General features: G+C 30.6%; 1 protein-coding gene and 1 long non-coding RNA gene across 5 annotated transcripts in view; one reads left to right on the forward strand and one right to left on the reverse strand.

Moving 5' to 3' along the window:
* The window catches only part of Glurb (metabotropic glutamate receptor B), a 323,110-nt gene that overhangs the window by 40,559 nt on the left and 263,774 nt on the right, over nt 1-18,777 (forward strand). The gene's annotated exons all lie outside the window — the stretch shown is intronic.
* Nucleotides 1-18,777, reverse strand: part of LOC138185788 (uncharacterized) — a 273,806-nt gene that overhangs the window by 26,788 nt on the left and 228,241 nt on the right. The window contains exon 1 of one of the 4 annotated variants that reach the window (XR_011174713.1): nt 6,416-6,435. The exons of the other annotated variants lie outside the window; for them this stretch is intronic. This is a non-coding gene — a long non-coding RNA (uncharacterized LOC138185788). Of the gene's footprint in view, nt 1-6,415; nt 6,436-18,777 lie in introns of those variants that run through there. 4 annotated transcript variants of the gene reach the window in all.

Here is an 18,777-nt window from a genome sequence, read left to right on the forward strand (position 1 = left end):
GGTGAAACGATGAAACATTAAACGCCAGACAATAAATTACCATATCTATGTGCATTTGAGAGGCGTTTGTGCAAAATGCTTTGTACACACATACGCCGAATAATTATTTCCGACTCTTCAACGTTTTTACATTTATTATTAACAATGAAAATGGCCATACGCCACATAAACATTACTATGTTCTCAGCCTGTCATGCGTTTCAGGTATTTAATAAAAGTTAATTACTTTATATAACGGATATAATATAGTCTACGGATATGCTTTTATAGTAAAAATATAGTAAATATAGTAAATATAGTAAATATAAAAAATTTATAAAAGTGTCAAATTGACCAAATATGTACATAATACGACGATATATATAAAATATAGTACTTTTTATAATATTTGGTATGTAAAACAATTTTCTATCGAGTTCTATTGCATCTCTTTTTATCGAAAATTTGAATTTGCATAAAAATCCGCAGACTAATTATTACTTCATATATTAAAATATTTGGTAATTTGGTTTCTTCTTATTTTCTAAGTGACTTATATTGATTTTTCCTCCGTATAGTTCCGAGATTCGTATAATTCCACTTACAGATCCATTAAAAACTTCTACAGATCTTTAAAGATTGCAACGTGCAAATTAGGATATCCATTGACTATTCTTGTTTCTCGTGATACATTCATAATAGTATCTACAAATTATTTTATCACAGCCAGCGTCCATATTCGCGTTCACTTTTATAGCGATCATTACCGATAGATCGTTAATATTTCCATCGCGGAGTATTCCTAATGGGAGCAGAACAGAATTCGATCATTCGTATTTTGTTCGTTAATTAATCTCGAAAACGAGCTACTAGGTCGAAATTACAATAGCGCGAGAACAATTCAGTTGCTACAGGCTGTTAATTACTGACACTGTTCGATTTCTTACTTTACCTTGCTTGAGAACTATTGTTTATTTGAACATATATTTTTTCTGTTATTTTACAACTCTGGACTAACATCAAAAGATCACAGATGATGACAATAAATTGAAATTAGTTTTGAATTAAATTATTGAATTTTAAGATATTCAAATCTTTTTAAATACTTCTTTTTTAATTACAAGTTCTATTGTCATAATCCCTCATTTACGAACTAAAACATGGGTCTAAAAAATGGACAGGTAAACAATATCAAAACGCGAAATCGCAATCGTTAAACAATGTTTATCATTCGGAAATGTACCTGGTATTAAGTAAATTGTAGAATGTCGGTGGGTACATAATTCACGAAGGATCATGATAAATCAATTACACGATAAAGTTACAGCGTTCCATAAGCGTTCTGGGGCAGGTTTCGTGTAGGCATAATTTTCGGTAGGATGATCACTCGATGGTAATGACATTGTCAGGCTTTGTAAACGTGTAAATCAACACGGAATTACTACGTGGTAACAAGTAACGATGCAAATTACATGGAACATTTGCAGAGCGCGCACCATTTCCCTGGTAGTCTGGTCGATATTTATGGACCAACGACTTCTCTTCTAGTTTTTCATGCCACCGTCCACTTTCTCATTCTCCTTTCGAATTTTTATTTATATTTCTTATTAACCATTCGCAAACGGAATGATGAATGCGGCGAAAATTATTTTGAAATTCGATCATATTTATGGATAGTGTAGAAATTCGTGGTTTAAAAAGTTGTTAGAAATCACGAAATTTAATGATAAACAGTTACAAATATACATAGTTTTTGGTGTTGTAAGGCCAGAATGAAGTTGCTCTTGTGACAGTTCGTTGAGAATCAAATCGATTGATCGCGATATTGTGGTTTGCCCAAACGTTACTTGGAATTGTGATTCAATTATTGGAGGTTGTTGATTGCACACGCCAAATCTGATTGATCAAACTACTATTTAAACATTTATGTCGTTTAACAGGCACTTCGTGTAGCTCGATATTTAATTGAAATTAGTAGAAAATAATTAGTTAGTCAAATGTATTTATAAAACGTTTGTCGTAAACGAAGCTGCATATTTGGACCCTAATTTAATTTAAAAATTACTAATTTACTAAGAAGATTGATGACAATTTTAGTCCTTATGATATTCTGAAATTTATTTTAAAACATTAATATACGATATTTATAAATGTCAAATAATGTGCACTAGCTTTGATGGCTTTCCCAAACTGATAGGTATTATCATGATTAATTTCGGCAGTATTTTTAATATGTCAACAAATCACATATTTCATTTCGAAATACTACTAGTATTAGTTTATACATCTCGGTAATATTTATGTATTATTAACTACAAATTAACTATAGATCAAAATGTCTACACATTCATGAGTGATAGTGTACATGAAATCAGCTCAGTCAGAAAAAGTGGGATTAGCGTTGCATTTCAAAAGAAGAAGACCTTTGAAAACAGCAACACTTTAAAAGTATTCTATTATTTTTTACAAAAGCACTGTTTTAGTCAATTGTATAGTTGAAACTCGATTCGTTTATGTTTAGAATAATGCAATTTATGCTTATCCAAAACAACCATTATAATCATTAGGCACTATCCTTATGAATTGTTTTATCTTCTTCAAATTCTTTCGAATCCATCATAAAAATACTTTTTTACAACTTCCCATTTTACAATTTTTCACGAGGAAGCTTTCCAATATTTTTTTTTAATCGAGTAGAGAACAATGTCAGGCATCAAATAAAAATAAAGGGTTGGAAGTTATTCATCGAACATAACGAAGATATGTGCGGCAGGTGAATGCAAGATATCGTTTCGATTCAATTACGTTGAAGTGGTAACAACTCGCTGATTCGAAATTCGAATGAAAGAGCATCATGAGGTTTTGTCGAAACTTCACAGAGACATTGACAACGAGCTTTCTCTATAGCTCTTACGATGTTGATGTACATGCTTTCGACGAAATCAACGAATGCAATCGATGGCTAAATTAAACAGAAGTACCACTGCGTTTCTGAATCTTTAATGGACAGGTTTTTCCCAGCCTTTTACCTCGTTCAACTTATTCTCCTACAAATCTCACAACGTTAAAAGGAATAGAAAGGGTTTCACGAAACTTGGAATTTACTGGAGAGTAATAAATTGATTTCTGTATTGCATGATTCTAATCCCACCGTTCACTTATTTCAACAACAGTTGAAACTAGAGAAACGTAGAAAATCATGATCCTTGTTTCCCGCAAAACTTTCCGGTGATTTGTTAATTTCTAACAGCAATTTATTCTGTCGCAATTCGTCTAGAAACCACATTTAAATAATTTTTATCATTGCTTTTTACTTTCATTTTTTATAACTTCTACATTCGATTTATCCCTTCGTTTAAACTTTAAAGGCTATTATGGGTGAAATTTCACCCTATGCCAATCTTGTTTAACTCTTTCACTGTTAATTTTTACGGATTCAGCGTGGTAACCACATATTTCACGGATAGTATTATTAGTTCTCAGAAAAGGTAAACATTACTGTGATAATATAATTGCTAAGCCATTATTTTTACTAACTAAGCAAACAATAATTTTTCTATTCTTCGTTTAATATTGAATAGTAATAAAGTATTTAAGTTTACTAATTTCTTAATTTATAAGACATGATAAGCTCTCAGTCATGATAGCATAAGAATAAAAACTTTCCATTATTCAAAAAATGCATCAACCAGGTTTCACAATATCCCAAGTCACAAAAATTTCAGAAAATCATTTGATATAAGAGGAAATTTCCAAAGAGTAAAGGAAGCAATCGACCAGGACAAAGAACCTGATCGATAGACATTCTAAATCGAGATTCGATGTAAAGCATACCTAGTAGGACGTAATATATAGATGTTCCATGATCGTATTAATGCACCTTGTACATACATGTTGTACATATATCATCACTTTTGCGGTTGACATCTATCCTATAACTTTCTCGGATTCTATCGTGCCTGCTTTCCAAGCCACGAATAACCACCCGTGGCGAACATGTCTCGCGGTTGTGTGCACGGCATCGTAAACAACAAATTCGCTTTACTTCCCTGTGTGCCGATCCAATGGGGAAACAGCATGGCTCGAAAGAAACTCGTCGACGCCGCGAGACCCGGGGGAATATCTTGCCTCATCGACGTTTTTATTGCGGTCCATCGACAAGAAAACGTTTGCACGGAAATAGAAACTTCCTAACTTATTCTTTCACTCAGGCTTTCCCTCCGATTTCTTGAGAGATTTTTCGGCACAATTGGGTGCTTATCTTGCGATTTGTAATTTTTGGAAATTTGATTACTTAATATCCACGAATGCGATACGAACCACTCAGGAGCCGAACTAATCAATTCAGATTGTTATTAATTTCCTAATTTCATTTCATAAATATATAATTAACGAAAACTATACATTGTTAAGATTAATATTTGTCATATCATATGGGACGTACGTATTAACTAATAAGTAATTATATCCAAAATACACATAAAATAACTTTTTTGTAGACTTTGTAACATAGTTATTGCAACACTATTTTATACCACAGTACCATTTTATAATCCAAAGTAAAGAGATTAATATATTAATAAATAATTCACAAAAAGTAAATGGTTTACTTGCACAAGTTCATTCATCATAAGAAGATGATACGAACTATGATGAATTCTAAGGTAAATTTAAAAAACGGTATTTATAACGTCATTATTTTGTTATACTTTTCAATTTGCGGATTTGTCGTTGTGGCTTCTACACGACCCTTGTATGAATCAACTATACAGCAACACATAGCCAGGATTTATTTCGTGAAGCTAGATCTCAACAAAGATGAACGTGATACAAGGGAAGCTTCCTGTTATTTATGAAGGGAGCTTTGTGTACAGCAAGTAATAACACATCGTTGGAGCATGCACGTTACAAAGCAACGATTCGAATATTATCCAAGCAGAGTACCATTACTGGTCGTTGTAACTCACGAATAAAATGATTTAATGATCCAGTAAACATTAGTCTCCCATTACCTATATTAACAATTCAAGAATCCTATAATCTCTAAATCCGACTTATTCTTTCAAACATATATACTAGTTGACGAAGGTATTTGAACACCTACCATAGAAAATTTTATGTCCATATTGTATGTATTATATAAAACATATTGAAATTTCATCATCGGTACAATGAGACGCGATTATCATTACTCTATTGGTAAAATTTGAAACCAAATTGAAAATTGATGTAAAAGTTACAGGATATTTAATGCAGACACATATTTACTAGAGAATTAAAAATCAATCTGAGCACGTTCTTGAAAAAATATGATACAAATCTGAAAATCTATAGAGAAATTATCTATAATACCTAAACTAATTATTAATAAGATATTTATTTCAAGCATGTATTTAGTAGAAAATACACGGTATTTAATAATTTAGCGCAGATGTAGATTCACGTTTATTTTCTCTGTTGTTCTCTCTTGTTTCTCCTCGAATCAGGAACTTTTGCCCTCTCTTGGTGGGAAATGCTTTCCCTGATTCGTTGGTGGGCCATCGAAAATACTTGTGGCTGGATTAAGTGGGTGAAAATATGCGGAAAATTCTTAGACCGTGATAAATTCAGGAATAATTAGGAGACTTCTGCTCGTAAATAAATCAGCCCTCGTATAAATTTTATTTGCACACCTTTAATATAAACTTGACTGTTTTTATAATATTTTACAATTTCCCATGAAATATATGCTTCTACGAATTTTTGGTATTATATGAGATAGTGAGAACGACAAAAAATCAATTAAAACATTTAAAAAGTGAATAATTCGCTATTTAAAATGCAAATGTTATATGAAATATTTAGTGCAATATGTACTTTCTTTATGTTATCTAGGTTTGATTTGGAAAAAATGAGTTTTTTCACTTTTGTATGAACACAACTTATCGAAATAAATTGCACACCCAGAAAAAATGTAGTTTAATCCATTCTTGGTCTCAACGCCTCAATTAAAAATTATGTTTCAATCTAATAATTTAGATAATGTATATAATTTGTCAAATATTTCTAATATTCCAATATTTCTTCTTAAATACTTTATTATATGAGAATTTGCAAACTAAGAAGTTACTGAAGAAACTTTGTTCCATACACTGCTATATATTAAAATCATAAATAATATATTAAAAATTCTTAGAATTTGATAAAATGTTCCTTCTTTTCTAATGTCCCTTTTTTGCGAGAAGTTAGACCAATGTAAAATTCTTAGTCGTTATAAACTGGTTGCATATTTTCTTTGAGCATTGTTGGGGTATTACGGTGGTACCAAGAACAAAAGAAAAAATTACTCGTTGAAGGAAGTATTTTTATGCATGAAAAAATTTCGAAAGAACAAGCGAGACAAACCAAAAGATTCGAAAGTATATTCTTGCGTGAAAGAATTATTCAACGGACTTACTTCGATTATCAACGTTATCCGGAATATGAAACAATCTTTCCACGAACTTCTCCTTTATCAGCCATGCCTATTAAACTTTTCATTCCTTCCGTTCCAGAGGGAGTCTATAAATCATCTGTCTGAAGGACGAAATCGCAATTTTAATTTTTCCTTACTATCGTGACAGTCTTTATTCTTCTTTCGAAAACTTTAAAAAATTTGGCTCATTTATATTTTGTATTTTCCTTCAACGCGTTGCCCGATATTGGAATAATCGGTGATTATATCGGTATGGTTAACATTTTGAATGTATTAATGTTAAATGTATAATTTGATCAAAATAAAATAATTTTTAACGATAACATTGTTTTTGATTAAGCTTACATTTGAAAATTAAAGGCCATATTATGGTCATAGAATAGTAGGTCGTTCAACTTATTTTAGCGTCAGTTACAATAGAGTAAAGTTAAAAATATGTAGTGTCATTTGGAAAAGTCCAGATAATCAACTTTTTATCGAGAAAATAATTTTTGAGAAATTTCTTATATCGCAATTTGTAGCCGATTGAAAGCTGATTAACGTTTATTCAAAATAATTTTTTGTCAGATTATCGGACATACCTTAAAAATTGTCTCGAAAGGTACGCGGTACACACTGTGTACATATTAACATGTATCTAAGTTAACATTAAGTAAGTAATACGTAACATGTAAGAACAAACTATATAAAATTCGCGTAGCAGTCAAAGTATCAAATCTGATCCCGAATGTTTTTAGTTTCGAATGGTAAAAGAATTACATATATTGATTTACAGGTTTGTACATAAGCGGATTGTTTTGAATTGGAATGTACAGAAATGAATAACTAAGAATTGAGCGTCTTTTAATGTAGCAACATTCAGCCGTCAAATGCAGTCGCTAGTGAAATTAATCGACGTGACCGCTACAAAGCGTCTTTGTCCGGAAAAGTTTAAAATTTCCCTGACAGCCTAACAGTCAGATAGCTTTTTTCTAATAGCCCGTCACTACCATTCCATTGTGGTATCATCCATTATGGCAACACATGGGTTATATCAAATTGCTTTCGACCATAAATTTTAGTCGCAATTTATCAAGAGGACTATAGTGAATTAGTATTTAGTTCATAGAATGATTCAAATCATAAAAAGATATTAAAAGATATATTTTCTCTTCCCGGTTTAATTGGTTAACAAAAATATTAATAACGGTGGAAGATTTTAAAATTGATAAGTTATAAAATTATTACCTTAAAAGATTTCTAATATTCCTTAAAAATATTTATCAACTGATTTCAAAGAAAATAATTGGAAAATGTACTATACTATGCTTATTATATTGTATTTATACTACACTTATATTAAAGGGCCATTAGTTTATTGAACACGACTGATTTCATGTAAATCGAACTATGCTAATTAGTACACGAAGATAGATCATCGCAATAATGTACTCGGAAATGTGAACCATCGAACGCATTCGTTGTTGTGTAACTATTCACGCTCTCGTGACTTGCCTATAAGCATAGATATTAAGTTGCTGGTTCGATAAATTAATTAATAATCGATTACGAAAACCAATTTGATGATGACTGAGAACCGTAACTTCTCCAGAGTGCTACAACGTCTCTGTTGAAAGCAAATCTAGTTCCTATTAAGACATTTTCATTAATTCCTCGATAATCATTCTTCGCGTTCAACTATAATTAAAGATTGTCATGACGATGCGTGAATCGTTATTTTCAGTTCGCGAGAAGATTTCTATTACCCAAAGAAATATCAACAAGACAAGAATTAATCGCACAAGTTGGATGCAAGTTATCGATTGTTGTCGATACTTCGAGAGGGACTTTATAGAAAGTCTAGTACACTATACCAGAAACGAACCTTTAATTGGACGATACGCTTGTTGCTCCAATAAACGTGAAAAGTATCATAGCAAACAATAGACCTAGCTAACGACAATGGGAATTGGTTACGTTCAGCAAACACAATCAATCGCAAGATTAGTTGAAGATTCCAGCTTATCTGTAATTCATTCCAAGGACATCTTTCCTATTTGCTTTGCAATAACGTAGGGTAGATACATATCGTTGTGGAGTTAAGGGAGAAAAGTTCTGTAAACAGAGAATCTTCGTTTCGTTTGAACAAGTATTATTGTCGAAACAAATATTGATGTTCATGTTTGTACGAGGAATAACATTATACATACACAACATAGTAAATTTGTTACAAGTTTGTTTGACTCCAGTGACTGCTGTTAAAATACTTGTAAATAGTTACAGAATCTGATATAGTGGGCACTAGTAATATTTATGAAATTTAAAAACGATGTGTGAAAAACTTGCCTGTAATAACATTGTACAACGCTGTATTATAATTGAGCTACGATATATTCTTTATTGCATATATTACATTTAATTGTTAATATGATTTCTTATGTTAATTAATCAAATTCGATTTATAGTATATCCCGTGAATTGTTGGATTTACATTTTATTTCACCCAATAATATTGCGAAGTAAAATAACATTCTTCTCGAATGCATTGGTCAAATAAAAAATAACAAAATTTATTCTAAATTACAATTTTTTATCTTTTACCACAAGTAGTTTCTTTATGTATTAGTTTTATTCTTTGAAGAAGTTTCAATACTAATTTTATTTAAATAATAATGTGCCGTGTAAGCTATTATCTGTTAAATCATAATTACACTTTGTGATGTCAGCAGAAATCATTATCAGCCAAAAATTTACAGTCAGATAAGGGATTTTTAAATTATCCCATTTTGGTTGCTTAGTTATCCTTTTCTTTATTGGCGATAAAACGAAATGTATATTTAGTAAAATTTATGAACGCTAATGAGTAGCTGGAGTCCCAGATATTACAACACCGTGGTCAACAATACAAATATAGCGCAATTAAAGAAATGATATTAAAGAAATGAAATTCTAAAAAAAAGTACATTTATTCGTATTTTTATTCATTTCGAAATCATTAATTCAACATTATCTTTTTTCTTGTAACGATTACTATAGGTTCATTTTATTTTGTTATTATGCATTTTTCTAATAAAACGATCTAATTCGAGTTATCATAATATTTAATAAGGAAATTTATTTATGATTAAAGTTTTGCAATGTTGTTCACGATATGTGCAACTAACGCGACACTTGATTTCTGCAGAGAGTTTATTAAATTATTAATAAATTAGGTGTCAACACGTTTATTCGTATAAAAGCCGCGCGCCAATGATGATGAAAGTAACACTTGACGGATGAACGCGTATCGAGATTATAATCACACTTAACACGTTACTCGCGAAATGAAATTTAATTACGTTAAATCGATAAACGATTAATTATTTATCGAACGTTATACAATTCGCGTTCGCGAAAAAATGCGTGCAATTTGAGGTAAAAATTAAGAAAATATTATTTTTTGCATTATCGTATCTTTTACATATTACGTATCTTTCCTCTATTCGCAATTTTATTCTATTATTATGATAGAAACTATGAATAATTTTAAACAACTGTATTATCAAGAAATATCGAGACTCTAGTTATAAAAGTGTAGAAGTTTGTGAAATATTATTTTATACAACATTGATATCTTTTCATTTACATTCTTCACTTTATTTTATTACTATAATAGATGAAGTGAATAATGTCGCAAAAGTACCATGACAAAACATATTAAAATTTTTGTTATGAAAGAGTCGAACTTAGACTAGAAATAGAGAAAGAGTATTAAGAAGCGATATATCCCTGTTTATCTTGTTTAAAATCCGATATCTTGGGTCTGGATGTGTTCTAAATATAAAGCGTGATACAAAGCAATCTCCCATAATTGCAACACTTTGGAATGCGGTTGCATTCATAAACAATTCCAATATCTCCACAATAGAACCTAATTAAGAGGAAACGCTATCGTTATGCGTCGGCGATGCCTTTCAGCCATGTGTTTCACGTGTCACTAATGAGTTTCCAAATCGTGGCGATCTGACCTAGTTATTAAATTAATCAGTTCCTACGTGTATTCCTACAAAATCGTATTAGTATGAACGGCTTATGCCTGGCCTAGATTCCGATCTTCTTTCCAAGTCACAAAGGAAGTGGATTTCTCTCGGAAATATTTCAAGATAAGTGCAACTTCTCGATCAAGCATCACTTTGATGGGAGGTAGACATCTATTCGTTCATCTTTCTTCGAAAGTATAAAGAAACGCGTGAATGCGATATAATTTGTTTCGAATAAAATTCTTGTCTCGTTGTTTATGAATAAATTTTTACATTTGTGAAAAGAAAATAATTTTTACTCGCTAGCGTTACTCGTTAAGATATTTCAAATATATTGTAGCGATATAGCCCAATCGGTATCAAAGGAGTTTAAGATTATTGAGAATAATATTTATCTTGGAGATACAAAATTATAAAGAAACGACCAATTGTTCACAAGAAAACTTTTATAAATGAATTTATGAAGCAACTGGGTGTGTAAGAAATTCTTCAATTATAAATGATGAAGAAAAATCTTCAACCTTTATTTATAGTTTAATACAATTAACTCATTCCTTAAAGAAGTCTGAATTTTTACTTCCTTACCACAATTCAGGAAAAAATTGAGAATTTGTAGAATTTTGGAATTTAGAACTTCTTCTTTAAAAAAAAATGTCTAGAGAGAAGCATCAGAAATCGAGTACGTCTAGTTTCAAAAAATCTTGACAAATAGATATACGTTATTAAATAAACTAATTACATTAAATTAATTTTTAAGAAACAATTGTATGTAACGATAAAAGTTACCAAGAAATCATTGATAATAACAAATTCAAATAAGAAGGAAAGAAAGTTAATGAAAAATATTCCATACTTCGACCGATTCAAAATATTCACAGCCAGTGTTTTATTTTAATTGAGAAATACATAATCACTTATCGTAAACGCATCTCCAACCAAGTAGAATATCATCGCAAAAAGAATTTCAATATCACCAAAGAATGTTGGCTATAGTTCGATCACCTGCACACGTATTTCACTTCACTGGCTGTCTGCTCACGTACAGGAATATTACCCTTAATCTGCACCATGGCCTATACGATCTATTCTACTCACCGTCTGACCGATTGGTGGTCGACCTATTCTACTAAAATTCTATCCACTTCTCCCCTGTATTTTCCAAGGAAGCATATTTATACATAAACGTTAAGGACTGATGGTTCCATGATAGGTCTATACGAGTCTACAGGGACCCATTTAATAACGTGCCGCGCGAACTTTTTAGAAAATTAGTTTTACATTAAAAAATTATAAAAAAGAGACGTTTGATCATATTTTCTCCCGGTTACGAGAATATCTACTGTTCATAAATTCTGTAATCTTATGAAATATTTCGCGTGTAGCCACGTGGAAACAGAGACAACGAAAAAGTTGTCGTTAAAATGCGTTATGGTAGTTTAATTATTTCGTTACATTTTCTCGCATCACATTTTCCCTTTTTGGAAATGATATATGTAGAGCTGATAAGACACATATTGAAACAGCTCTTTACGATAGATATGCTGAAAGCTAGAAATGAATGTATAATACTATTATTACACAAATATAAGAACTACGATTGAATTCAAACAAATTCAAACAAAATTTTAATTTCTAAAGCATACAAGATAAAACAATTAACAAAATAAGAAAAAATTTAACTTCACTTCGCGATAACTGTACGAAAAAATTTTCTGATGTAATTAATATAATTCTGCCATTCAGTTGAAGTTGAAATTCAGTTGAAAGTACTTCATATATTTCCATTTTCTGCTCAAATAATTATATAATTTTTAAAATACAAAAACTGTATTTTACTATAATTTTAATTCTCAAAACTTTAATTATCATACGGCAAAGAGAACAGTCAACCAAAAGAGGCAAAGACTAACTTTATTTTGTGGTAAGCGATTAAAAAAAAATGTCAAAAATAATTAATTTAATCGAGATTAGTTGAAATTGTTTAAAAGTTCTCTACTTGTATATCTCTATTGTCGATGTAATAAAATATTGCACAATGTTACATCGATTTAATAAACCTCGAGTGCATATATGACCGCGTTAAAAGCTGAATATTCAGGGTAGCCGCGGAAAATATAATTAATGAAATGATGGATTCTGAAAGGAATCTTTAATTTTAAATTAATCAGTGTTTTATGGCTAATTATGGGACTAACTGTAATTTCGGTAAAAATCGGTAAAATTCTTCTCACGTTAGGCTTCTTTACTCATTTTTGCACAGTTACTCGTAGAAATAAACATCGAATAATAAAGCAATGTAAAAAATAGGTAAACACAATTTAAAGACATGTTCAAAAAGGAATGAAATGGCCAGTAAAACGACCATTATACTGAATTAAAATGGAATTATGATGCAAATAGAATTGTATATGAGCTTTAAGCAGGGGAATTGGAAATTTCAACGTTTTATGCGTTTGATCTCATATATATGAAAAAAATATACGATATTTTTGACGAAACGTCGAGCAATTCACTCGTACACTCTTTTTCTATGTAATACATCAAGATGAAAAATAACATCACGTTTGTAACTGTTAATTCAAGCTTCGAATACAATTTCTCTTTCGTGTATTTCATTTTTCCATCACATCTTTCAAAAATAGAAAACCACAACGATATACGATTCTCAAATATATAATCCATGAGCTGCATCTTCCTACGATATAAATTTCTCCCTTGCGGTATTCATATTTGCATTTTCAAGTATATTTCTATTCCTTTGTACAAGAATATCCAGTAAAAAGGCCGTTCTGTTACACAAGATATTGAACGAGTAAGAAGCAAACGATTTATTCACATGAAATTTTAGTTTCTCAAATATTTGAAAGTCATGTAAAAATTACGCAAACATTATTTAGAAAATAATTTAAAATACTTTTTATTTCTTTTCCAGTTTTATTAATATTATTCCATTGAAAATGATAATTCCATTATCATTTAACATTTCACTTAAATTTTTGCTTTACAATCTTCATTTTTCTGAATTATGAAACATTACAATAAAGGTGATAACAAAAATCCAACTTATTTGTTTTTTCGACAGGTCCGGAATAATTTATCCCTGTTATCTTTTATTTTCAAGTACTTGATCATTTAAGTTTTTAATTCTCTATTCAGATACTTTACACAAACATATTAGATATTTTACATATTCAGATGCTTCTTTACACAAACATGAAACCTAATCTGTCGAACGTTGTGATCTTTATTTCGATAGAACAAAATGGGTCATACGTAATTCGATAAAATAATATAAAACGAAAAATGTTGTGCATCCCTTATTTCCTTATAAAACAAAAGAAACTTTTCGTGTGACCTAACAAATGATACAAAAGACCTTCTTATTCATTTTATAATTTAATATGCCATTATCTTGTAATATTTCATTCGTAAAACACTCAAACACATTGAAATTTCTGAATTTCGATATCGACGTTCAATTTTTCGTTTTTCAATTCTGATTTTTCTTCTGTTTGCAAACAAGAAGTGACTATTCATAGGTAGGAGGTAACTTCCTGACAGAGAAATATAGCGCGCTATATAGGATCGTGCGCTAGAACTTGAGTTATTTTATTCCGGTGTATCAATCACTGAAAAAATAAAAAATGATGCCGGCAAGATACAAGCTTTAGCACTTAGATCGACGATGTCGAGTTGATGCATCGACCCTATGCACCGAACACGCGTGACATAGGTCTGGTAATGCAGCATGAGCTTTGCACGCGGCTATCCGCATACTGATCTCGATATCACGACCTTCCAACATAATTTGACCGACGATGAGACAATGGAATTATCAGAGAACCAGTCAAGCTATTTTATGGATACTATCGCAAAATTACAATACGAATACAATACAACGTGCAATAAAAATAACTCGATTGAAATGCGTAATTACGATTTAATCAAAAACTGCTTGTAATTCCTTTCTTTGTTTGTGTCTGAAAAATAACGAATATTAAATCTACTACGAAGAACTGGTGCTCTTCTTGGAAATAAATATGCAGAGATAAAATATCAAGTTAAACATTCCTTTCAACAGAAAAAGCAGAAGGTAAAGACGTAGCCCAGATTACGGCTTGAAAAGAGAGAAAATATCTTGAAATGTTTCCTATCTGAAAGAGTCGTTTCATTGACGAGTAAAACGGTGAGCAAATTTGGCGAAAGGAACAAATATGGAAACTGAGAAATTTCGTGTGGAACTTTCGAACGTATTCATGCTGTTGACAGTATGTCAAACGTCATTCACACTTTGCTTAAACTTAACCAGACATCAATGAGTAGGGACAATTGATCGACCATGAATAATTCAGTTGCACATGTTCATATTAACCAGTAGCTGAAACAGAAATAATTGCACTAATACGCCACATCAGCATCGGAATTATTTTGTTATTTAATATTAATCACAATCACAACTGAATACTATGGAAATTGTATTAATTTCGTACAAAATTAATTATAAAATTTAAAAAATAGAACCTAAGTGTTCTATTTTTCATCCTCAGGATATCATAACGCGTACCTCGCTTTTGATATTCTGTATATTTTTGCATTTACGTACGTTTATAAATGTTTTTGTACATCTATATACCACAAAAGTGCATAAACATCTGCAATTTATTTATAAAAAATTGAACGTTCAATCCTTATTCAAAAAAAAATTAATAATATTATATTTAGTTATATTCGTTCGTGCAATACTAAGAAAAAACAGGAAGAATCTGAGTCTGTTCTATACATTTTTAAAAAAGTTTTAGAAATGTAAAAACTAGATTATAATTCTAAATAATTCTAAATAATCGACTTTTTTTATTAAATCAATAATGTTCTTATATGGGTATAAAGTAATCTTCTAGAAGACATTTTGAAAATAAAGTTTAGAGGAATATGGCCGATTTAATGCAGTCAGACAGTGACATTGTGAGAATTGAAGTGTTTTTAAGCCGAAGCCAAGCCATTTTAACAGCGGAAAATACTTTGGGAAATGAAGAAAGCATTAATGCTATCACTCTATTCAAAGGATATCTTCTTTAGCAAACAGCTTAATGATACTTACTAAAAAACTTTTAAATTTATAGTAAAAGCATCAAAGAAAAAGAAAAGATAGAGACTATACACAGAAAATCTACTTCTTTTACAACTAGTACATTATCTTTTATCTTTGAACATTGTGAGCTTTTGAAAGCGTACGTGTGAAATATTTCAGTTTCTAATTTATATATGTAATGTAAGAGTACAAAGTAAAATATAATTTCACTTGAGTCCTCTTCCAAAGTTACTTTTAACTGCTACTAACAATATTGCTTTCGAAGCAATCATTACTTTTCTTGGGAAAGGAGAAGGAATGGAAATAAACGATCGGCTGCCTGATTTTACACGCCATAAAATAGAAATATATTCTATCAATTTGAGAAATCGAGCAGAATGTAGTGCAAACTCAAGTACGTGTAACTACACATTCCGTTCAAATCTGGTATGACTGTGGAATCTGCACATGCCACACGGTAGAAATTTAAATAGTTAAACCGGCTTAACTCGAAAATCAGGCGAAATGAAAAAAAAAGAAAAATGAAAGCGTACCCCGTTCGAGTTAAAATTTTATGTGCTATACGTCGCTGCATTTTATAAAGATTCCTTTTTATTGCTGTCTAGGTTCTGCTATACAATTCAACTAATATTATTAGCAAAATTTTATGAGTCACCTGTAAAAATTTACTAGTACTAACCAATTTTCTCGCAAAACTGTAACAGGTTTGGTAATAGAATTTCTACATATTAATGATACAATTTACAACCTTCCCGTCTCTTCTACTGGAAAATTGGAAAATTAGAATATTATATATATAAGAGAATTTGTTATTCTTGAATTCATTAAAATCTTTAATTGTAGCGCAAATGAAGCTAATTTATATGAAGGCGAGTTAGTATCAATTAATGCAGGAAGCATATATAAAATTTAATCAATCAATAGAAACACTGAAATTTTAATTATGTGAAAATTTCCATCAAAATTATTAAAAGAATTTCTTCGCTAAATTAACCTGTTTCTTCAATTTTCGTAGACGTAGAGAACTTATGTTTTAATTATGTTTTAGTTACGTTTATATTATTATAATTATAATTGCAATAGGAAGGCATATCTCAAATATTTAGTAAATATTAATTAACCTATCTAAATAATCCTCTATCCTGCCATAGACTTGGTACATAAACCCTAGACGTGTATACTCACCTAAATGTATCCTGAATCTGACGTTCTTTGCGTTAAGCATTCTGAGAGATAACGCTGCGAGAAAATACACATGGCGAAAATCAACAAGAATTTATTCATATAATCCTGTCGTCTATGATGAAACATTAATTTATTTCAATATCGAAAATCTAGACATCAGACCTGCTTGTGTAATTTAATTTACGCGAAGAAGAATCTTATTAACTATCTCGTTCAGAAATGTTCGATACCGCTCCTCTGGTGTTCAAAAGCTCGAATAGAAAGAACGAAGACGAGAAAACAGTTAGAAGCATCGATTTCCCTGATTCGGCCTTCTTTTAATAATTTGCAACATTTCACATCTACGATTCACGTAAAATATACGAAACAAAAATGCAAATTAAAACTCTTCTTCAAAGGTAATTTGTAATAGATAATTTTGTACAGGATCACGAAATTCACGATTTATTAGTGTTTATCAAGTAACGTAAATCACGCGTATTAATATCGTTAGTCGTAACTGAGCCATACGATCCGATATAATTATTTTCCTGTGATCGTTTGCCGTGTTTACGGTCGATTTATCAACGCTCGAGAAATATCAATAAGTCAGGAATAGTTAATAATTTCTCAACAATTTCACGACAGCCACCGATTTTTATCATTTAACGAGCTTCTTTTAGAACAGGTGATCCTTGTTCACCTCTGATTGAATTCGTACGAAGTACAAGGTACGATTTCAAAGGTTTCGTAAAATTCGAAATGGAAGCGCAATCTCGTTAATTAGACGCAATTTTTTCATAAAGAACACCGAACTCAAAAGTACTGGGGATAATTACGTGAAACCCTTTCCAAATAGAGAACGCGTATTAACTCAGTTTTATGCACCGTGTGGATTATTTCATCAAGATTCAGATAATTTATGTGTGACATACCCTTTCCTAATAAAAACGTTTGATTGATGGGGTAAATTATTGTATCATAATAGAGATTAAAATGAAGAGAACTTTCTTTTTATGATAAGGCACATGTATAATAAATTTTCACCAATTTTGTGGCAATATTTCATTTCTGTTTTTTAAATGGAATAAATCTGTCTTATCTAAAATATTGCATTTAACCCGTTTTAGAATACATATATTATAACTGTATTTTATTTTTCTTTTTTTTTTTTTAAGAATAAATTTACTACAACTTTAAATTATAAACTTATATCGTCTATTTAAAAACTTAACGGTAATATATATTTCTGTTTTTACTATAGAGCTGATGTAACCATCAATTTTATATATCGCTGCTTGACTTTTGTTTGGTGTTTTATTTTAACGTCAATAGTTTTCTATCACTTAAGAACCATCTTATTTGATTCATAGTTTAGGTATTGAATAATCAGAAGTTCGTTCTCATTTGACAAATAAATTATGTTTAACACGTATGAAAACAAATAACGTTGTATAATATTTTTAATGAATGTAATGATTTTTTGTAATAAATTCAGGTATTTATCAGAGATTCTATCTATGATTAGTTTTTCGTTGGTATATAATTTCTATTTCACAATCCTCTATGATCGAAAACGAAATTTCGTTTCCATGAATTATTTTAGCAATGCACATATATCTTTCGCAACGACACTGAGCATAATGAGCCAGAACGGAAAGACAGGAAACGGAAACCAATGATTTATGAACAACGTCAATTCCACTGGATGCAGATTTACGTTTACCGTTCCAGGAATTTCAGTACTGAAAATTCTAACGTTTCCACTTTCAGCTTTTTAAAATCTTTTGAGTCGAATAAATGTTCGCTTTAATTAAAATATGAGTGTTACTTAAAGATCCGAGAATTAAGATAAGAATAATTTCAGTTTTTCATATTCAACAGCTGTCAAGATAAAGAGAATTTATTTACACCACTGTTAGTGCTATATTTCACAGTATGAATTTAAACGAAGGTGTAACGAGGACATACTCTAGGAAAATCCTCGACACTCCTTTCCTCAATAGCAGCCATAATTTTCCATTTACTTTAAAAAATTCCTACTATAAAAAAATCGCCGTAAATCCTGATCTTTTCTATTCAAACCTTGGAGA

Source organism: Bombus flavifrons, chromosome 12 (assembly GCF_040668555.2).
Source record: "Bombus flavifrons isolate JBK064 chromosome 12, iyBomFlav1_principal, whole genome shotgun sequence".
Taxonomy (NCBI): domain Eukaryota; kingdom Metazoa; phylum Arthropoda; class Insecta; order Hymenoptera; family Apidae; genus Bombus; species Bombus flavifrons.